This window comes from Anser anser (assembly GCF_964211835.1).
Source record: "Anser anser genome assembly, chromosome: 11".
NCBI classification, from domain to species: domain Eukaryota; kingdom Metazoa; phylum Chordata; class Aves; order Anseriformes; family Anatidae; genus Anser; species Anser anser.
Window position 1 is genome coordinate 513,637 of NC_139732.1, and position 23,766 is coordinate 537,402.

A 23,766-nucleotide genomic window follows, 5' to 3' on the forward strand; every position below is an offset into this window, starting at 1 on the left:
CTACTAATTGCGTACGTATCAATAACCAGGACAGAAGACATGCTGCATATAGGAATTAAACTTTTTCTAAAGCTCTAGTACATGAACATATCAAATCCCGCAGATTTTTTCTAGTATGGTTTCAGAGGTCTTACTTGATGGACATAAGCGCACAAGTGAAGACAAAAGATACTCTGTTTACCTGAAGTACTGGTTTGGACCCCAAATGAAAAAGCTGGCTTTGCTTGCTCAGGTTCCTTCTCTGATGGTTTAACGAAACTGAAGTTGAACATAGGTTTTGCTGTGCTCTCTTCTTTTGTACGCTCGGACTTCCCAACTGAAAAGCTAGGCTGTGTCTTTGACTCTTCAGTGTCAGCTTTCTTTCCAAACACTAACGGAGCAGCAGTAGTGACAGAATCCTGCTTCTCTTCTGTCCTTCCCAAAATAAACTGTGAGGCAGCTGCAGACTCTGCACCTGAACACTCTGAGTGAACACCGAATGTAAATGATGGCAAGGCAGCATTTTGTGGACGCAGTCGCAGTACCAAAACCTGCAGAAATAAGTGAATGTCAAGTCCGTAACCCACGGTGTATCTGCAGTACATGAAGGTTTGAACTACATTCTAGTCCTGATCTTTCCAGTCAAAACTGTTTAACAAACAACCAACCAAACAGTAAAACAAACAAGAAAACCCCATGCTTCCTCTCTACATAAAACTTTTCACAATTGTGTTTTCTGCCCACCACCTGGCTTTAAAAAGTATACGAACTTCTTTGAAAGATCATGTTTTTAGTCTGAACTCCAAATGAACAACGTGTAGGGCATGTAAAGAACAAGCACGTCATTAATGAAAGCTTTTCTCTAAAAAGGATAAACTTATTCTTGGGGAAAAGTGTGGAAACAGATGTTATCTAGGCAATATTCCTACAGGAAAAACGAATAATTTTGCCACACCTCAAAGGAAAAAATAATTGTGCTTAACAGGTAAGAAAATAAAAAAAATCAGAGCAAACCAAAAAATAAATCACAGAATATGCATCCTCGTTTTAATCATTAAGTATTACCTTTGAGCTCTGCTTTGGTGCTTGGCTTTGCACTTTCACAGGCTACACACTTCGTGGCCTCTGCTTTGTTTTGAACCAAGCAGGTCTCCCAATCCCAGCTTCCTTCAGGCTTCTTGAATTTGTCTAAATCCAGAAATTCTCCAGAAGGAGCAGAAAATGCAGATGCACTGCTACTGGTCACAGGTGTTGGACCCTCTGTGAGACAAACAAGACAGTTAACCATCCTGTTTGAACATGAACTATAAAATGAGCATTAACTTTTAAATTTGATTTGTCAAATCCCACAGAAATGTTCAAAACTACTCCGCAACTCCCCCCCCCGCCCCTGAAGAAAATAAAAGCCACCAAAAACCCACAAAGAAACAAAGAAACAAACAAAAAAACCAGAGTGGAACTCAAAGCTTCCAAACAACACACAACTCTGTTCAGCACACAAGCTTCTGCTGCTGTTGACGACAGTGTAACCTCCATAAAGAGGCCTGACAGGTGCCTTTTAAAAAAAAAGGTGCCTTTTAAGAGAGAAGCAGAAGATAACGCTTCAAATTCAAAACCGGAAAGACAAGAATGGCTCTTCCCTTCCACGGCACACGCAGAAAACTTTTATCCTAGTATTACTTGCATCGCTCTTCCTCCTGACAAGTGCAACGTAACCGTGCAATTCACTGCACCATGGTCACAGTAAACCCCTCATTTCCAAAATTCCTCCTTGCAATGGCAAGAGCCTCAGACAAAGATGCCGACTGACCGCTCAGAGGTTGGAAGTCCAAGAGAATCAACTCTGTCTGAAATCCATTATCTTACCTCATGAAATTTCAGTCTTACCGCACAGGATGATTACAAAAGCCCGGTCTAGTCCATCTTAATTTGTTTCTTCCAGGATATATTTGCACAGGTGTTTTTCGATGTAATGGCATGTTAAATGACATTTAGAGTCAAAGTTAGAATTAGAATCGTATTTTAAAAACAATACAACCACGCTCAAAATCAATTACGGTCACACACAATGGGAAACAACCCAGTACTGCCCTGAAGAAGTTATCCAGCGGGTCACTCGCTTTCTTGAAGCCTACCACTGACCTTCATAGGCATCTCTCTGCTTTAGCTTAAGACTAGTTAAGACTACACTGTCTTGAAATCTGGCTTCACATCTCCCCTCAATTACATACAAACGGTGAGTAGAGGCATTTTGGCCACATTCTGTAATTTTTTTTACTTATTTTTTGAAAGAGAAAAACGCAGTCATTTTTAACTCTTTCTATGGAGTTCTCATTTTCGCCAGTGAAAAATCACTATGTTGTTTTTAAATTAAGTCACTCACTTCAGCCATCTTCCCTCACCAGCTGCAAAGCCGGGGGTATCTGCATTGATCCAGCTCCGTACTAATACATTTCACAATCAGTTCAATTTATGCGACAGGCTGGAACCTGGGCTGAGACCTCTGAAGTGCCTGTAAACCAATCCTGCAGACAGCCGCTAACCCATCAACCGTACCTGGGAATCGTGTTGCTTAAAATATTCCATATATGCAACGTACTTTTATTCTGTACAAGATTCACAGAGGCTAGGATGGAAACAACAGGAAAAAAAGGACCATACCTGGTTTCTCAGACTGACAGGCTACACATTTGTTATCTTCCGTCTTATTTGGTACAAGGCATATTCCACAGTCCCAAGAGCCTTTCGCCTTCTTAAATTTGTCTCCAAAGCCCAGAGTGGCTGTTGTGTCAGTGCTGCTCGAGGAGGATGTCACTGTCACCGAGCTGTCTGTGACCACTGGTCATGTCAGAGCAGGCATTACTCCCGTTCCAGGTTTTGGTGTCTCACATGCTATACATTTTGTAGCTTCCGGTTTGTTTTGGATAAGACATGTATCACAATCCCACGTTCCAGGTACTGTTTTGAATTTGTCTCCAAAGCCCAGCATCCCTGCTGGGGGCGCTGCTGGCTTTGAGGTGTCGCATTGACTTGAACTTACTGTCTGTTTCATACTCTCAACTGTTGAGGCTTTAGTAGCTTGACAAGTTACACATTTGTCCTTTATGTCTTTGTTTTGCAGAAAAGGGTCACATGTATCAGATTGCCAGTACGATGCTTGTTTAGAAGTCTCTTTACCTGCAGAAAAAGTTGTTATTGCAGGCCTAGTATAAACCACTGTGCTTGTTGTAGGTTGTGCAGACGTAGAAGAGCGTGTTTTCAACAATCCAAAGTCTAGGAAGCAAGAAAAAAAAGTCTTCCTGTTAGCGCAGCACCTCACTACATGTAACTAAGTGACTTTACTAGAGGGCAAAAATTTCAACTCAGGTGCCAATGGTTACAACTAGACATTCAGACCGAGCGCAACAGGAAGTCCCCAGAAATCTTATCTAAACGGATGAAATTTCATCTGCTGCACTGGGTCACAACAGAACATTTCGTTAAAGCTTCATTTAACTCTTTGTTTCCAAGCAAGCTTTAAATCAACATTTTCACTGGTCGATACAAGTACAAACAGACAGTAGCTGACTGAAATCTGACAGTCCAACGTGGAATGGAAATAATACAATTTGATTAAGACGCGATGCCCAATCGAATCAAATTTCTAAAGCTCCTCCTTCCGTAGCAGATGACTCAAATCTACTCCAGTAACTGTACAGAAGTTTGTACTCGGAGCAGCAATCCGTACGGTATTTTCCCACAGATGCTGAATATTAATTAAATAATAAAAACTCAAGACAATTGAACAACTGTCTAATTTTCTATAATCTTTTTCAAAATGCATCGGACACAGGACAACTCCTTATTTAAAAGGTGGCAATTTTAACAGAAAAGACAAGCTACTAATACAGAAAGACTAAAGGAAATGCATCTTAAACAGCAGCTCAAGTTGCTTGTAAATCTACCTTGAACATAGTTGTTTTGTGGTTTGTTGGTTTTTTTTTAGTCAAAAATGAAGTCTTTGAACAATGTGGATTTAGATTCTGCTTCTTTTAAACCGATAAAGAAAGTGAATGTCACTTCACTCAGAGGTCTTCCCTTAAACAAAATGCACAATGTATTTTCTCTCACTTAGCTCTTTCCAGTAGAGAAATGTGCTGCCTTCTTAACAAGTATGTAAGTTAGAAGAAGACTTTTGGGAAAAGATCAAACTCAATAAAGCCCTTTTTCTTAAAAGATATCTTTTCCACAGACACACTTTATGAAACTGTTGAAAACAATTGCAATTGCTTAAAAACAAAATTCAGAAAAGGGTTTTTAACGTAAAACACTCCACTTCTGTTTGCAGTTTAAATTTTAATCCACAGGAGCCATTGTAAGCTAAGGCCCAAAGATTCGCAGCTTTCGCCATGTATTTGGAACTGAAGCTCTTTCCTATTCTTTCTTCACCTGGGCTGAAGGTGGGACAGGAGTGTTGAGCTTTACAAACATTTCCTTTTCAATTCCACAAATTGTATTTACTTAAAATGAAACACCGATTATCTGGCTAATTCTCTTAGTACCTCATTTACAATTACATCCTAACACGTAAAGGAGATGCAACCCATCTGCTTTTCATCTTGCAGTTTTACTTCCAGCAACAAACACCACTTAGAATAGAAGGGGGCAGATGCACCCTAACAAACGCAGCGCTTAATGTAATGCTCTCCTACATTCATATTTATAGCAGATACTCTATTAACCATAAGTCGTGTGTTGGTTTTTTTTTAATAAAAAATGCTAGCGTATTTTTTGCAGCATCTTTTTAAAAGGAGTTCATTATCTCACCAGGATTTTTTAGAACGTCTAAGACGCTTCCTTCCTTTAAGACGTGGGCAGTGGTGAAGGGACCACCAGCAAAATCTTTGACCTCCTCTTTCTGTGTGTTGATGTTGGTTGAGGTGGTGGTGTCTTTTGAAACAAAAGAAAACAAAACCAGCTTTCACAATGTGACCTAGTTAGAGCAGATTATACTCACTTTTGTTAGAAACAAGAATTTCCAGCTTCATGCTTCTCACATAAGAATCTTCACAAATTCTACTTACTTTGCAATGCTTTATGATTACAAGCAAAACAAAAAGCAACAAAACAAAACAAAAATTATAAAAGCAGATCTGTCACTGGAAAAATACTGCAGAAGTCCAACACTGCCTGGAATTGCTAGCATGCGCAGACAGGACAGATTGAAGATTTAATAAAGAAAAAAAGGAAAATCAGCACTTCAGATCTGAAGTGCTAAAGTTTCAGTTACCTAGGGTAAGAAAGGGCGTCACTGGAGTACCACTGGGTCCAGAAAGTTCTGCCGATTTTACAACGGGAACACTAAATGTAAACCCAATCTGCTATGAACAAGAGAGGTTTTTCAGATTCTCAAGCCACAGGAACTTCAATCGAATGCACACACAAAACCAAATCTGAAAGCTGCTCTTCACATTTGTAGCACGCATGCTGAATGACAAATTATAAGCCAGAAGCCTACATACTTTTCTCCATCAAGGCAGATTCTGCTTTAGTGTTCTGCAACAGCCTACTAAATGCCTAAGAAAAAAAGTCAAGCTCCTTTATTATTTTACTTACAGAAGACGTAGGTAGCACTTCTGCCTCAGTAGATTTCACAACTGGAGATGAAAACGCGAACTCAGGACTGCTAACAGTACTTGTTGGTTGTATCTGTATTTTCAAAAGAATTAAAGGTTTATATTTAAGAGCAACAACTACTTGAATTCACTACCCAACAGAAGTCCCGCAGTGACGTCGAAAAACCTGATGTTTGAGTTATTTTGCAGATAAAAGTAATAATAAAACACAGGGAAGTTTCCAAGTGGGTATAGGACAATATCTTCAAAACCAAATTCCAGAAACTGAGAGGAAAAGCTGGAGATGCTACTTAGGTCTAAATGCACGGAAAAGCAAGCCAGGAAGCTGAAGAACGGCAAACTCAGCCCAATGATACTCCAAGAACTTCAGCAAACACCTCAACATGTTAAAGCAGCTGTCTACTTCAAACCGTACAAAAAATATTTCAAGTACTCTGGAACAGATTAATGTTTATTTTATTGCAATAATATGCCAATTATTGCACCCTAGGCTCATTCTATGTGAGGCTTATATGACCACGTTACCTCTAATTAAATAACTTAAATAAAGTTGTGGTTTAACCATTGCAGGCAACTAAGCACCACACAGCCACTCGCTCACTCCCTCCAAGTGGAACAGGGAAAAGAACTGGAAATAAAGAAGTAAAGTTGTTAAATTTGAGGTAGCATTAATGACTCATCGCATGTAATGGCTACCTGGAAAGACAAATGCCATAACCCTGTACATACCCCCCACTCCTTCCCCTTCTTTCCCCCAGCATTTATTGCTGAGCACGATGCTAAATGGTGTGGAATATCCCTTCGGTCCTCTGGGCTCCGCTGTCCTGGCTGAGTGCCCTCCCAGCCTCTTGTGCATCCCCGACCTCCTCGCTGGCAGGGCAGCGTGAGACACAGAAAAGGACTTGTCACTGTGTAAGCACTGCTCAGCAACAGCTAAAACACCAGTGCCTTACCAACACTGTTTTGCTCACAAATCTGCAACACAGCATCATCTAGCATCATCTACTACGAAGAAAATTAACTCTACCCCTGCCAAAACCACTATAAATAACGTGGCATAAAGTCCACACCCCCCTTCCCCCGCAGACTTCCACAGCATTTGAAGCAGTTATACAATCACGTTAAATGGGAGTTGGCAGGCTCTAAGACTGAGAGAAGCAGAATCAAAACATTTATGCCTTTTTCCCCAAACTGGCATACAACCCCAATTCATTCAGCTGCGTAGAAACTAATATTTGTTAGTTTCATGAGCACCACAGAAAAAGTCAACTCGCAATAAAGCAGTATACTCATTGTAAACATTATTTATAGCATAAAGATTTACCTTGCCCGCTGCCGTCGCTGCTGCATCTGCCATGCCTGCCGCCTCCGTTGAATTTGCCACGCTTGTCGTTGCCGCTGTTGACCTTGATATGTCCTTTCTCATCAGCAGGTATGGCATGCCCGCCGCCATTATTGGATATGTCAAGCCTGAGGGCACTGTTGAACATGTTATGCCCGACGTCGCTGTTGTATATATCATGTCCTCCACCTCCTCCTCTGATAGATCTGTCAAGTCCTCCACCTCCGATGGATCTGTCATGCCCTCCACCTCTGATGGATCTGTCATGCCCTCCACCTCTGATGGATTTGCCATGCCCGTCGCAGCTGCTGGAGTTGCCGTGCTCATTGCTGCTGTTGAAACAGCGCTCGGTGACGCTGAGACAGCGCTACTACCAATGAAACTAGAATTGAACTGAGGCAGCGATGCAGCACTGATGGGTAGGGGTATTTTCGGTAGCACTGGTTCCTCCACTTCCTAAAGTTGCAAATTTTAATTTTTCTTATACAAGACATACTACTTTCTCACCCCATCCCACCCAATTTATTAACAAAATTAAATAGAACAAAAATCCATACAAATTAAGAGAAAGCAAGTTTCCAGAAGAAATCCCGATCTCCCCACCTCTGTCTACCACGTCATTTTAATTTATGGCAGGCCTGCTTCCACATTATACTCTATTCAACAACTGTACAGCAAGAACACTGAAAGTTAACTCAAAACCTGTGCAGAACAGAGACGCACAGATCACATTTTTTTTCTTTCTTTTCTATACTTTAGTCATCAAAGCTCTAGAGAAGCATCATCCTTTCTAACTACCCTCGCATGGCTTCAATTAAGAGTACACTCTCAAGACAAGTGAGAAAGTGTTCCTCTTGCAAAATTAGGCAGGATAGCTGCCAAAGTTTCTAAAGTCATTACAGCAGTGAACGTGGAAAAAGGTAATGTTTAAAGAAGCAGGTAGGTTCAACAACCAAACTAAACACAAAAAGCACCAAAGAAAGTCAGACTAGCAGCACTGAAGATTGTGTTCTGGTAAATACAGTCTATACCATGTATCAGGATGCAAATATAAAAATCAGAAGAGAGCCTCTTAACAACTTCAATTTTCATCCCTGCCACTTACTTTATTTGATTACTAAGATTGGATGAGTTATGTTTTAAATGGCATAGAAAATCTGACCGAAATTTGTACAGTACTATCATGATCTACTTAGAAATGACTAGGCAGGGATGTAAGTTGGTACTACTGATATTCAGTGCATCCTGTAGCTTACATCTGTTTCACAGTTTTGATTTGAAAAGTTTATGGAACTTTTGATATTTGGACCATTATTTTATTTGCGTTACAGGAATAAACAACAGTGTTTACGATTTCTTTATATTGCATCATCCAGAAGTCCCATTTAATGATTTGAAACTTAAATTAACTTAAATACTTAATATTAACTTAATATTAATTAAATACTTAATGTTAACATAAATACTTAAATTAACTTACAGGCAGCTTATATAACATCCAATAAAAGAAAAAATAATCTGAATATTCATGGTCATAGTTTTATGGAATAGATTTTTCCTATTAAAATGAGAAAAAAACTCTCTCACAATGAGTTTGGTGAGTATCAAAAACTGAGTCATCGTTAGCAGACATGCAGAATGCTGTCTTCTACTACTCTTTTTCACACTCTTGGCCTGTATCTTTCTGTATGACTTAAATATGAAACCAAAAATTAAGCTTTTTTTTTCTTTTTATACTTGGCACTCGTTTCAAGTATCATTCCTGTAGAAAAACTATACAAACCTTCACCAAAACTTCTCTTCTTAGGACTCATTCATTCAATTGCTAACGAGAAATGTTATAGTTTGAAGAATCTGAAGAGAAGGTAAGAGAATTAAAAATTTCAAAATTACATAAGCAAAGTTCAGGTATTCAAACACAGGAAATCAATTGGAGCCTGCTCTGAAACCCACAAGAAAACAAAAACAATGCAAAAATAAAGCGGTATTGTTATAATTTACTATGATGCAATAAAACTGACACACTTAGCTAGTTACTTCAGTAAGCTCAGTGACAGCAATTAATTTAAGAGTCACTTACCTGTTCTTGTACAGCTCCTGATAAATAGTGTATTCCTCTTTCCCTTCTCATTCTGCCGCCTCCGCTACTCACTCCTGAAGACAGACCATTGGACGCAGCAGTACTGAATTTGTAGCTGGTCACATTGCTAGCACACGACAGTACAGAAGTTGGGGGAAACAAGAGAAAAAGAAATTACCAGCCAAATTTTTTTTTCAAGATATTAGAGCTGTTATTAGTCCTAGAATTGAAACCTGCTGATCAGAAAAAAACTAAAGCTGTCTCACAAGTTGCTAAACGCTGGTAAATACTTGATGTTCTAAATAGGAAAAACTTTATTAACAGCAGCAATGAAAAGGACATACATAAGTGCACCGTTCACATGGGAACAATGACTAAGCCAGAAGACCTGAAATAGAAGAGCTGATTTAGATTGTTATTTTCCAGTGCTTCCTTTAAATAGGACTGGTTCTCTGATTCTGCGATGCACATGTATCTTTTGCAGGGATATAAAAGAACAGCTCACAAAAATACAGAAAGAGTGCACATATGCACACATACACATGGGAAACACTGCCAACAGCTCTGATAGAATAGGGACGCCTCAGACTTGTGTGGCAAGGTAATATGGCCTAAGCTTCAGAAGCAGCTCTGGCTTTCATGTGGCCATCAGCAGGAACAGCAGAGGTGTTTGGGTATGCCAACATTCCAGAAGTCTTTTCAGACATGAATACAGATCCCTTTTGTAAGGCATACAAAGGCGTTTTTCTGGTACTTAAAAAAGCCTAGCACATAACCAGAAAGATATCCTAATCCAAGAGGAAATGGGGAAAAAATAACCCAAACCAGAAGTGGAATAGGGAATAACTCTAACAAAAGTACTATGGCAAGAAAATGAAGTATGCCTGGAAAAACCGTGACATCAAAGCTTATCTTGCAGCCAATCAGTCAGTCAGTACAAAAGTGCATTAGATCGCACTGGAAGACACCAGGTCAAACTCCCACAATACTGAGGAGGAGAACTGGTCTAAACTTGTCAAATACTTGACAACAACCTGCTTAGCACTGTAACTGCATAGAGGAAGACAGATCCCTAAGGCATATGCTCAGACTTTTCTCTAATCCGAACTGTCAATCCATTAGAATTCTGAAAAAAGTCTTACATCAAAATAGATCTTCATTCAGACAACTATCGCTTGCCCATAACAGCCCATATTCCTCTTTCTGTTAACACCTGTGAGCTTCAAGGGGGCAAAGACAGTTGTCAGCCTTCAAGCAAGTCTAATCTACAATTGGACTCAGGATATAAAATATATATATATATACACACACACGCATAGATATATAGCATTGGTGGGCCAGAGATTTACTGAGTATTCCAACTCAACTGTCCAAAGGGACTCTTGCCAGCAGATCAGTGTGGTGCTCCTGCTCCAGAACATGGCACCCAACAGAGACCAGCATCACAAAAAACACTACCACCACTACCTACTCTACAAACAAAAGGTAGGGCACTGCAATAAACTTTGTGAACGAAATCAAAAGCAGTATGAGTTTGCTGTATCTCCTTCCTAAATGGAGAAGTAGAAAGGAGTTCTAACAGAGACAATTTAGAACAGTTTGAAAAAAACATAATTAAAACCCAGCACCTGATTGCACCTGTACCAGAACCTTAAAGCCAGTCGCTTCCACCCCTAAAAAGGTGGTTGTTGTGAAGTCCAACTTTTAGATGCCAAAACAAAGTGTTGAGTTCTTTCTGCAAGCCAAAGAATGCCCATGGTCACATAAGAATTGCTTGGCAGATGAGCATAGAGTCGACAAAATTCCCTGCTACTGTTCTTTGAAAAGAGCAACCCCCTAAAAACCGAGTGCAAAGTCCCTTAACTCAAGCATTATTACCCAAAACACCATTTGCCCAGAAGGAAAAGCCATCAATATTATCTGGAGGATAACTCATTTGACCTAAACCAAGAAAGCAGTATAACACAAAGCAGTCTCCTCAAGAAGAAATTCAATTAATTCTGCTGGATTTTTTTTATTTTAGAGATGAGTTAGCATTTGGCCTCAAATGATCCTAAAGAACACATGGTCTTCATGTGAACTCAAAGCAGACAATTAACTTCATCATGAAAGGAGTATTAAAAAAAAGAATAATAAATCATAAATCTTCCTCCATGTTTTTGCTTAAAAAATAAAGAAAAAAACACATCAATAAACATCCTCCTGAACTGTAACTCACTTCCCCTACTTCACCTTCTAAAGAATGCTTCAGAAAGAATCATCCCATTAGGACAGAGCTTTCAAACTGCAAGCAATTAAATAGCTAAAACTAATAGCTTTTCCCCTAGGGAACATTAAGAGGGACAAATTATTTTGTTATAAGTAAACTGAGTTATAAACCATGAAATATCTGTCAAAGCAAAATTTGTAACGCTACAGATTTAGTTAATTAGTTAATTTAGTTAATTTAGTTAATTTAGTTAGATTTTAGTTAAACTACAAAATGAGCCATATTTCCTGTAGAAGGAAAAAATAAGGCCTCCAATAGCAAAGATCCTTTCTGTGGATACAGCATTATAACGTGCCTTGTTTCCCATCTTCGTATCCTTCTCAGAAGATAAACTTGGGATAAAAAGTGGTGTATCAGTACTTTTATTCTTGCTCATCTTCCTTCCTTTCACAAAAACAACAATTTTCTCAAAGTTATATTGATCTTCAAACACAATCCAGACTTTGCAGCTCCCTCAAAATACAAAATTTTCATTGGATTTCCCATTCCTTTTACTGAGAACTGTCACCACCTTTCAGGTGCAGACCGTACTGAAAAAGGAGATTTCTTTCTTTCTTCAAGTAAGTTTTAAATTAATAGATGTCATACCTTTCAGATGGTTCTGCTCGCTGTTCTGCAGGCAAAGTCTTCTCTCTCATCCCCTGCAAGTTAAGTTTAGTTCAAGACTTAGCTGAATATGTACAGAATACACAAAGTACCAACAACCACTTCATGTGGTTTTTTGTGGTTTTTATTTTATTTATTTATTTTTAATTTTATAGCCCTGAATACACCTCACCTACTTAACGTTGTTCCCTAATTCAGCATTGTGGGTACAGTTCAGTTAAATTTTGGGGCTAAAGTAAGCATCACTGCTTCACTCAGCATTGAGGACAAACTGATAGAACACTAAATCAAATTTGTCAAATCCTCTAACAAAGAAAGTAATTATTTTAAACAAAATGACAAAAATTGTGTGTGTGGGGGGGAGAGTTTTCATCAAAACTTGTGTTTGCCAACCCCGTAAAAGGGACATACTTTTCTGTTTTCTGTCATTTATCAACAAACAAGAAAAAAAAAACCTCTACCCCCCTAAAAACTAAGCAGTTGCTGCTACATTCATTTTAGAACTTTACCAAATGGAGATTGTGCTGGCTAAACAATACAGAGATTGAAAGAGTTAAAAGCAATAAGCAACCAGTATTACTGTCCACTTTGATTTCCAGCCTAAGAAGCCCATACACTTAACAAGTGGTCATTTGTACACTCAGACTGATACTGGAAACACAGATGTTTTCGCAGAAAGAGATGCCCATTTAATTTTATGGAAAATTTATCAGACTCCATCTACTCCAAAGCAATCAAAACCGATAACTCAGCACATTGTCAGAACTCTCACTTGGAGCACATAGCTCACCTGGAATAGTTTACACAGAGCACGAGCATGTTTCATCAGTGACAGCTTTGTGTACATGAGAATATAAAAGGAAAACATTTCTGTCTTTTAATATTCTTTCACTGACAACAGGATGACTCAATAGCACATCATGACATCGTGAAAACAACCACAAGACACTGAGTGTTCCAAAAACAGAATTAAATCCATAAAAGCTCAATCTATTTCACAATGGTTCCCACTGCCTTAAAGCTCGCCTCAAACATACTATCAGTACTTTTTGCAAAGATAGGATAACAATTGGTTTGAGAAACATTCCAAGACTGGAAAAAAAAAACAGGCACATAAGGACTCAAAAATGTACTCACTTGGAACTTTGTGTCTCCTCTCTGGCAAATTTTGCTGGACTGAGTAGTTGAAGTCGGTGATGGTTCAGAATACCGCGTATAACGCATCGGCTGACGGTTTACTGTTGGTGTCACAAGTCTCTTAACAGGTGGAGGCTGGAATGCATTCTGGGATTCCAGCTTTGAAAGGGAAACAGCAATCAATTTATCCTTATGTCCACCCAAATTAATTCCAATATTTATTGATGAAAACAAATTACAGAACTATAAACCTCCCCCCATCGGTCTTGGCACTCAGTGAATACAATTTGAAAATTCTGAAGACCGTTCAACTTGTAGAGGGAAATCACCAGAAAACCAGTAACGAAATCCATAAAGCTATATATAAGTAGCCAAAGTCTGACTGAATTCCGTTTCAAAATTTGGCAGTTAGCTTCATAGACAAAATAATTCATGCTACCATAATTAAAATAATCCATGTTCCTAGAATATGCTCCTATCTTTTCCTCTGCCCACACTGTGATTTTTTTTTTTTAGTAGCTTAATTCATTAATTTAACATTTGAAGTGATAAGCAACTAATTATACAGGCTTCTGGGCTTCACATCCCCTACATTTTCCCCCTTCAAAGTTACACAAACAATAGAACACACTCAAAAAAAAAACAACTTGTCAATCTTACAATAATCTCATTCATTAAAATATGATCCAATGCTTTACATGTGCATTAGATGCACTTCAAGTAGTGGGTTTGACTTCCCTTTTCAAAGCATTTTCACAGACCAGAGTTAATTTTTAACACAGACCACTGCGTGTTCTGCAAAACTGACTTAACTGAACTGTCAGACAGAAAACAAACCCTAAAGGCTACAAGATTTACCGATGGCTCCGCCTGCGGTCTTAAGGATCAGAAAATACAGTCTTAGGAAGCATGCTATTGTTCAAATCAATACCAACAGGAAATCGTTTACACCGCAGCTTTAATTTCACAGTATCTCCCAGCTCTTAGTAATAGGATTCACACTCTCTCTAAAGTATACAAAAATACATCTTTCTAAAAAATATTACATTCAGTTTGAAACCTTGAATAAGACATGTTTTATGTAAGTTCACAAATCTACTTCGAGTGAACGACGGTTCATTGCTGGTTTTAAAGGTAAAAAAGAAAAATATTAATTCCCCCAGTTAGGCATTCAATACACCAAGAGCTATTCTGCCTGGTACAGCTCCTTGAAATAAGAAAAATACCACATCACTGCTACCCACTGCAGAAGTTTAGCCTGAGTGCACAAGTGTTCCGTCAACCGCATGTTCACTTTAGCAGGAAAACACACGATCGTCTCCTCAGCAAATAATTGCTTCTCATCACGGGCTACCCTTCTCCCGCCACCATTATGAATTCTAGTATTATGAATAGACAATCTATCTCCTTTCACCCACTGACAGCTGCGTGCAACATTCATTTAGTGGCTGACAATTTCAGGCTCTCTGTTGCAAATCTGGCAGATCTTTCTTAATGCCTTATCACAGGTGTATTGCTATAATATAACTGAGAATTCACACCAGATTTGGTTTTAGTTATTTGGATAATATTTATGATATACTTCACTTCTCCATGCCCTTGTAATTTGGCAGATGGTGAAAAGATGGTCCAGGAAATCTGAGATGTTTGTAAACTCTGAAGTGATTGTAAACTTAATTATACATCCATCCAGTCAAGGAATTAGCACAGAAACTTCTTGAGACACTGTCCCTTTTCTCATTAGAACAGAAGATGAAAAGTTTGCACATCTTGTTATTTCCTTCAGTCACCTGATCTTCAAGTGGTCATTTAAGGGTTTTGCAATTTAATAAGCCCAAGAATACCCCTAACTAAAGTCATCAAAAAAAGATGACTAGTTTTCATTTTTTAAAGAAAATGAAAGGAAATCATGCTTTACCACAGCATTATCACCAGTTCTGTGCTACCTCCAAATAGGAATTTAGGAGCGTTAAGATTTATAGCGTCAGAAAAGAAAAAGAAAAAAAAAAACCTCTACCCCCCTAAAAACTAAGCAGTTGCTGCTACATTCATTTTAGAACTTTACCAAATGGAGATTGTGCTGGCTAAACAATACAGAGATTGAAAGAGTTAAAAGCAATAAGCAACCAGTATTACTGTCCACTTTGATTTCCAGCCTAAGAAGCCCATACACTTAACAAGTGGTCATTTGTACACTCAGACTGATACTGGAAACACAGATGTTTTCGCAGAAAGAGATGCCCATTTAATTTTATGGAAAATTTATCAGACTCCAACGATGGTTCATCGCTGGTTTTAAAGGTAAAAATGAAAAATATTAATTCCCCCAGTTAGGCATTTAATACACCAAGAGCTATTGTGCCTGGTACAGTTTTGCAATTTAATGATACCCCTAACTAAAGTCATCAAAAAAAGATGACTAGTTTTCATTTTTTAAACAAAATGAAAGGAAATCATGCTTTACCACAGCATTATCACCAGTTCTGTGCTACCTCCAAATAGGAATTTAGGAGCGTAAGATTTATAGCGTCGGAAATTAACAATTTTCCTCCTCTTTACTTTGAATGGTGATAAAAAGCAGAAAAATTAGTTTTCTGTGCCCGAATGAACACGGAAGTCTGTACAAAGTCTATATGACCACTCAAGCAGTATTTTTCTATTTGTGATCATTTCTTCAAGAGAAAACTTGCCTCAAGAGGAATTTTAATATGCAGCTTCACCCCAAGTTGGGGGACAAGATAAAACGACTTGGTGTGTTCTAGAGCTGTTGCTCTCAACTTACAAAGATAACATAATTCTTAACCTGAGTAATCTTCACAGCCCATCATCTATTGTGGATACATGCCAATATTAACTTGATTTGATGTCTATGTTGTCACTGAGGTTTGAGAAAATTTTTCTAATAGTGATAAAGCATTGAAAAAGTTATCTACCTCAGCTTAAGACATTATTGGTTCTTACCTTTCTTCGTTTGGACTGGAAGTCAGTAATATCCGGTTTATCTATGTCCGGAGGCTGAGGGAAAAAACAAAGCATAAATATTAGAGGGCAATTTTTTTCTCCTGAGAGAGAGGGTTCCCTGCAACAAAAATGTGGGGGTTCATGGTCAACTTACACAACACAGCGGCAAAAGAGATGTCATTCTTTTAGCATCCTGTTGAAAAAACAGCGCAATAAATTAAACCGGCCACAACGTAAGGAAGAATAGTTTTATCTTTATCCTTTGATGGCACATTTACTAAGTTTTATAAACACATGAAGCAAAAACAGATTAAAAGAAGTGCTATTTACCAACAAAGGGCTTGACAGCTTCTCCACTGCCTCCAAGATGCACCACGCTGAGGTACTCAAGGTAGCGTGGGACCACACAGTTTCTTCTCTAGCTTTCGCTCTCTTTTGTGCCTGAAAAATTAGCATTTTAAGTGTTACAATGGTCAATTCTCAGCTAAGGAGGCATGTTTTTTACGTCCCAAGGCTACACTGATGATACAATCAATATATTCTGATGACAGAGAAACATGCAGTCACTGGGAGTTCAAGCCATAAAGAAGAGAATACATTCGGAGTTTAATGAAGTTTACCTTGGGCCTCAGTGCATCTTGCACGTGCTTGTTGCACGAGCAATAAAAGAACTCCGTACTTGTAAAAGGTCAAGACGGATGATGCTAGGACTGCTAAGGCCTCCGAAGCAGTAATCAGGGAAACAGAACTCAAGAAAAGGCTTGTGGTACAGAAAGCATTTTCAGTAACAACACAGACCTCAGAGTTTCACGATGGTCTAAGTGTACCATCTTAAAATCAGTGTATACAATCATAACCAGGAACTAGTTTTACTTCTCTCTTGCTTCCTCCCTTCCCCCAAGATTAAAGTTGGCTGCAAATCTTTGTCTTAAAAGATAAAGATCTGATTTAAACTGTAACAGATCTAAACATTACACTGAAAAAGTAAACTGTTTATTTGCACCACCCAACTTCAAATATCAGTCAAAAACTTCCTTTGGTGTGACTTTTTTTCTTCCCAGGTTAAACCCCTCAAATAACCACACTGTGCTTATCACACGATGTGAAGACAGGAAGCAGACCACGCAGCATGTAAAAACACAAGTGAGACTCACAGAACCACAGAATGGTTAAGGTTGGAAGTGACCTCTAGAGATCGCCTGGTCTACCCCCCCGCTCAAGCAGGGCCACCCCGAGCAGGTTGCCCAGGACCATGTCAAGTCAGCTCTTGAAGACCTCCAAAGAGGGAGACTCCACAGCCTCTCCGGGCAACCTGTGCCAGGGCTCCATCACCCGCACAGTGCAAAAGCATTTCCTGATGCTCAGACAGAGCCTCACGTTTCAGTTTGTGCCTGTTGCCTCTTGACCTGGCACTGGGCACCGCTGAAAACACAATGGCTCTCTATGCTCTTTGCACCATCCATTCAGGTATTTATATACACCAATAAGATCCCCCCAAACCTCCTCTCCTCCATGCTAAACAGGCCCAGCAGTCCCTGCCTCTCCTCAGAGGAGAGGTGCTCCCAGTCCCTTGATCTTCTTGGTGGCCCTTCGCTGGACTCTCTAGTACCTTGCTGTCATTCACAGCAAGCAGCAAGAAGCAAGCTACTCTCTCCTTTAAAAGCCTAGTATTTTGGTTCCTCTTTTTACCATAATGCAGTAATATTGTAAAAAACAAAAATAGCCGACCAAAGAGGGTTCCCAGCTTTGCACCACAAGGTTTCAAGGTTTCCCGTAAGTGAGGTACTTGTACTGCCCTTTTTCCGTTGCACAAATGGACTGTCAGAACAGAGCCAGCAAACCCGCGTTTTCATTTTCTTCAAATTCCTTTTGATTTATCGATAAAAGTCACTTTCATTTAAATACATTCCTACCAAACCTGATTTGACTTTCCTTTTCGATTCAGCTCTAGCTAATCAGAGTTGTCAGCAGTTTTTATTTGCTATTTCCAAGAACTCTTGGGGGCAAATAACTCTCTCCAAGAACTATATGAATCGTTCAAAACAGAAAGCATGTTACTGCTTATCTTGGGACTGCATTTAGTCCTGCATGCCTCTGTGTACCAGAAGAACAAAGGATCAGCAAAGTTGATTTTAGATATTTTTAAAGACTGCAGGTTTATACAACATATCCATAGCATGAATGTAGGCATGCTTGGAAAAGAAGATCCACAGATAAATATTAGCCAGGTTTGACTACTGTAGCTTTTGCTACCATAAACACAAGTTTTCAAAGTTATGCTGTCATTGGTTTTTTTGCATCAAGTTATTTTAACGTAATGTAGTCAGAGGCAGACAATGGCACTTGAATGGAATTTTTTGAAAGACCTAACAACAGAGGAAACCCCAACTACCAACAACTAGCCCAAACTGTCATTCTTGTTCTTTCTGACAAGTGTTACCTGTGGTAAAAACTGTCATTAAAGAATTTAAACAGAAATCAATCTCAGACGTCTATTTTTGTAGACCAAGAGGGCAGAAGAGCAACTGTTACCACATATTCAGCTCCCTGCTCAAAGCTCCTTTGGCAGTGCTGCTTTTTTTATTTCCATCACTATTTCCCACTACACTACTTTTCTCATACCTGATAAGGTTCCGTCTTTGGCTGCCTTGATCTTACAGCTGCACCACCGGCATAGGCCGTCTTTCCGGGGTAAAATGGAGAAAACCCAAGCTGGTTTTGCTTAAAAACAGACGTGCTTCCACGTACCTACGGAAACACAGTATGAGAAGTGGATAGAAAAACAGGTACACATTCAAACTGATTAAAAGAAATACTGTGCAGTACTTACAGGACACAGTCCTCCAAAAACAAATAAACTGAATGCAGGTTTCTTAGAGCTAGCTGCAGAATGCTGCGAGAGGGAATGAGTTCTTTCAGCTTCTGTGGGCCAGAGCAGTGACGATGAAGTATTTTTTAAAACTGCAACATCTGCCAAAATGACGTATGCTAGATGTAAATGCCTCTCGTACGTACAGAACTTTAACAATAAAGATCACACTAATTCAAGTTCTTCAATACAGAAAAATAAGCATGACTTCAGCTTCTTTAAATAGATCAACTTCACGTACAGACTGAAAACCAAGTATCACCTACAAACTTGAAAACTGTTCACAGAGCTGCAAGTAGTTTTCAGCAATCTTACCAAGTTAATACTGTGCTTCCAATGCAGATATTTTTTTCCTTCAGGCTAAGATAAAAGAGGACCGCATAAACATCAGTGCATTTGTACGGACAAAGCTTTTTTCTATGTTGGTAAAAGGCTGGAGGCCAGCACAGATCATAATCGCACAGGTTTTAAACCTGGAAGATTCCCCAAAGGCTGCTCTAAGAGTTAACGATCTTCTGCCCATGTATGTTTTACGAAGACACACCAGAAAGTTCTAGTGCACTCAGGTTATATTGCTAAAGCCCAGCAACTCTACTCTACTACTCAGCTGTACAAAAGTTCTCTGCAAAACCTGCTGAGCACACGTCAGTCCCTGTCTATATGGGGGACTAGAAAAAGCTGCAAACCTGCTGTTCGCCCTTTCAGCGAGAAGACCTACGTACCAACCTACATCGACACGATGCTTATTTTTTATTTTAAAATGGTGTGCTTTCCTCAATGAATTTGGCAAAAGACATGAAAGTATTGACAGCTGAAGCCTTCTACCAAGAAAGGTCAAAAAACAGCCTATAGCTTATGACAGAGTAGTTTCTTTATCTTCTCTTGCTGAAACACAGGAAAACATCTCGTGTTCCTATTTGTCACCTGCACTTATTCACATTTAACCAGCTGTCTGTTAGATATTCTGAGTCACTCTTCCTTCTAGACAATCAGCCTAGTTGTCAAGCTACGGCAAGTCAGCCTGATTTCCTACCGTCCCAGTTCAAAATTTACATATAACCTAGCTGAATGTGTATATTTCAGCATTGACTCTTTCTAACATCAGGGTATCATAAACGTATTCCAAAGCACGCTTCTATTAAAAAGGTGATAGGATTATATACTTCTAAAACACTAAAAATTCAATTTAATTCTCGCATCCAAAGTTGACATTCACCTATTTTATTTACTAAGGTGATGTGGAATATTAAAGAACGCAAGGTACTTCACATTAAAAAAAAAGTCAATTAAACAGAGAACACAAAAATCACCTTCATCAGATGCTCTAGAGGAGGAATCACTGGTTGTTGAGATGTTATCATCGTCTTGTTGAGAGGTAGAATCTTCTATTTCTTTTATCAAGGACAGCCTAGGACTGCCAATGCCAAATACAGAAGATGTCGAGGGCTGACAAGGTGGGACAGGAGAATCCAGCGTGGTATAATTCAGACGGCTCCGATGAAGAGAGGGCCTTGTTAACACAACTGGGAAGTTCAGTGCTGATCTACTTGTGGATGGTTCTAGACAAGAACAGGGAGATAATTAGCTTTGCTATAGACAAGCTCACAGAAGCCAAAACCTGTTTCCTATCGACAGCCATGCTATTGCCAAGTTCTAAGCGCAAAAAGAGAGAAGCCAAATTTAACTTCTTCCTCACCCAGATACGGTTGCATCTAACTGTCTGGCTACAACAACAACACTGCTTGCGATACACAGTATTAATGTTGCATCCAGAAGTAGTTAACTATGAGGTTTTACAACACCACATTCTGACCCCGTGCTCAAATGCTCTAACGCTGACTTGGCCGTTCACTAAATCAAACATATATACTCCTTCTCCCATGTACAGCTTGCAATAAGCTTTACAAAATTTGAGATTACACGGTAAATTACAGATAACACTGCAGCTTCCATAATATTGGAACAAAGGTTACATTAATCTGAATACACAACATGAAAATGAACGTTTGCAGTACTTTTTTCCCAAGTTCTTCCATATCAGCTCACGTTAGAGGCAAAACATCATCTCCTACCCATTAACTATTGGGATTTTGACCCAAGGGACAAGGATGTTGACCCAAGTAACCAGATGAGCATTTTTCCCTCTTGAAGCAAAGGGTCTGCAAACAATGCCAGTGGCCTGGAATAGGTGGCCTTGAAGTCTATCTTGCTAAATGAATGGAACTATTCATGGGTATTTTGCCTGATGAAAGCCTACTGTCTCTCCCAGGAATCTGGGCAATTCAAATGACTTTGAGCCACTATCCTCTTGATACTTGAACTGAAGCTTAAACTAGTTAGTTCAATCTTCATAACCACTGCAGTACCACTAATTAGCTCTCCAAACCATGAGCAGATTTTTAGGACAGCACCATTTGAGATACAGAAAGTTCTTCAGGCGGAAGGCCACCCAATATAGGCTCCAGCACACTGATACCTCAGAACTGAAGAAACACATTGGTTTCAAAATGTAGTAATAATTAAAAAAAAAAATCTTATTCTTAAGCATAGTAAGCAACACCCACGGACAGCAAGATAAGCTGCAAAAGGTTCCAGGGTGTCCACCTGCTCCTGATCTCCTGGAGTTAGCAAGCTTGCAGTGCAGCTGTTCTTACTGAAAGCTCCTTTCACGCAGTTACATAGGAAAGCCAACATGTGTTCCTCAGTCACGAAGACCTTCTCTATTCTTTTCTCCAAACTCATTCCCAAGCTACAGCTACACAGAAAGCCATCAATCTCCTTGTTTACAATTAGATGAGATTGGAGGCAAAGATATTTCCTCCTTATTTTTTGATTCTGCCAACAACAGAAGCAACTGACTTTCCACATTATCTATGGTTACCTACGCACGCTCAGACAAAACTTCTTTACTTATTAAAAGCTGACTTCCCCAAAACAGCTAATTTAAGAGAAACTCAAATAAGAATAGATGCAAATTTATACAACAGGACTACAGGAACAGTGAGAGGCACTGGATATAAGACAAATTAATCTTTCATGAGGTAAAGGAGTTGCAAACCTCGTTGCCAACGGTCCAAATACCTTTTCAAAGACACCCCCTCCCCCCGCGTAGACCTTAAAGTTATTGAATATTTTAAGGATAATAATCTCATAAACCACATCCGTGCACAAGTTCCCCAGTTCACCATCAAGTTAACGAGGAACTTTACTAAATTGATCAAAGCCCAAAACAAAAAAAAAACAAAACAAAACAAACAAAGTCGGGACACGAGACGGAATTTTCCTCTGCCATTCTAGCATCTAGTCTTTTGTTTCGAAGACTGCAAAACAAATTAATTTTTTTAATTGCCTTAGGCAATTAGACAGATTTTCATTCCATATCTTTTAAAAGATGGAAAATGCAACCCAGCACACTTGCAAATGACTTATTTTCAGCATTTAGCACCTGGCTAATAGAGTACCTAAAGTTAACTGATGCCTTCCAAGAGCATAAGATGTATGCTTCGTAACTGTGTATACAGTTTAAAGCTAAGACGGTTTCACAAACAGTTGTTTTGACTTTTTTTGGGTTTTTTTCATTCTGTCAAAACCCTCATTCCAATTTCCTTTTGAAATTCAGATTCAAAACTAGAAATCAGTGAATAAATACAGATGGCCAGAATTCCAAATGATTTTTCACATACCTCGTCTACTAATTCCTGCTGGTTCAGGCGTGAATCTCTCATCGATTATGGTATCTTCATCTGAATAATCGTGGTGATAGTTTACCGGAGTCTCCTCCTGGTTTGCAGATTCATTTCTGTCTACACACTCCTCCTCACGCTTATTGAAATACTTCTGCAGCCAGGCCGGTACAATATTTTTCACCGTTTCTGTCATTCTGCTAATTATTCCCTGCTTGAAAGAAAAAACACTTGTTTAATTACAGAAACGCAGTCAACAGCATATGCTGCGATACCACCTTCCACGGACCTTGAAGACAGATATTATACAGCAAATATTCAGAAGACGACGACAAGGTTGATCCCTGGCATAGGATCGCTACACTTCTGGTAAACCTAAAATTCACCTAAGATTGATTTACAACTACCTATCACTTTCTGCACTTCCAAGTGACCTTGGCAAGGTTCAAAGTTTTGAAACCTCTGCCAAAATTCACCAGCAGGTCGTCAATCTGCAAGGCTATCAGGAAACTCTACGCCTGAACAGCTCCTGACCTACAGACTTGTTCCAGGACTCTTCCTCTTCGCACCCTCCCGTGAAAACCAACTAAACCAGAAGTTCAGCAATTATCTACTGCGACAGTCAGGACCATACTACCCATTAAAATCAGTGAATCTAAATATTTTCAATTTTAGTAATGCTGAATTGCAGTGACTATACGCACAAAAAACAGTTCTGCTCTCAACAGTCAGGCTAACCCAGAAGATGTCCTGGAAGAAACACAGCTATAGCTATAGCACCAGCACCTCCTCTTGCAAGAGCCTTCTAAAGCTGTTGCTGTATTTTGTAGAAGACTGACTCTGCGGCATACATCGGGTACGATCGGAGAATTCCCACCTGACCAAAAGCCCCAGGAACTACGGTTAAATAAAAGATAAATTAATATAAATGAATATAATTAATAATAAAAATTAATAATAAAAATTAATATCCAGAAAGCTGACAATCATGAGCTAGGCATCCTGCTAATCATCCCTCCTGCAGGCAGGGGGAAAAAAAAAAGTAAATTAGATCCAGGACTAGTTCCCAGGAACTTTGAAGCTGCTAACTATACTGTCTACAGTGCCCAGGCACCTTCAGAGCTTAATGGTAAGAGACAGAGGGTTTGGTGGGCTGTAATTAGGATCACAAGCACACAAAACACATCTATTTAAGTATTTCTAAGAATCGACTTATCGACTAAAG

The 23,766-nt window shown here is 39.2% G+C and overlaps 1 pseudogene across 1 annotated transcript; it reads right to left on the reverse strand.

Annotated features, from left to right (window-relative positions):
* Positions 1-177: 177 nt before the first annotated feature.
* LOC310905327 (nuclear pore complex protein Nup153-like) lies at positions 178-22,761 on the reverse strand (annotated as a pseudogene). Its single transcript has 14 exons — positions 22,542-22,761; positions 20,169-20,417; positions 18,820-18,959; positions 18,612-18,737; positions 16,320-16,430; positions 16,144-16,182; positions 15,990-16,043; positions 12,906-13,187; positions 5,575-5,661; positions 5,249-5,336; positions 4,786-4,908; positions 2,641-3,252; positions 1,045-1,239; positions 178-530 (listed from the first exon to the last, which is right to left on the reverse strand). The product of its transcript is annotated as a nuclear pore complex protein Nup153-like (transcript).
* Positions 22,762-23,766: the final 1,005 nt, after the last annotated feature.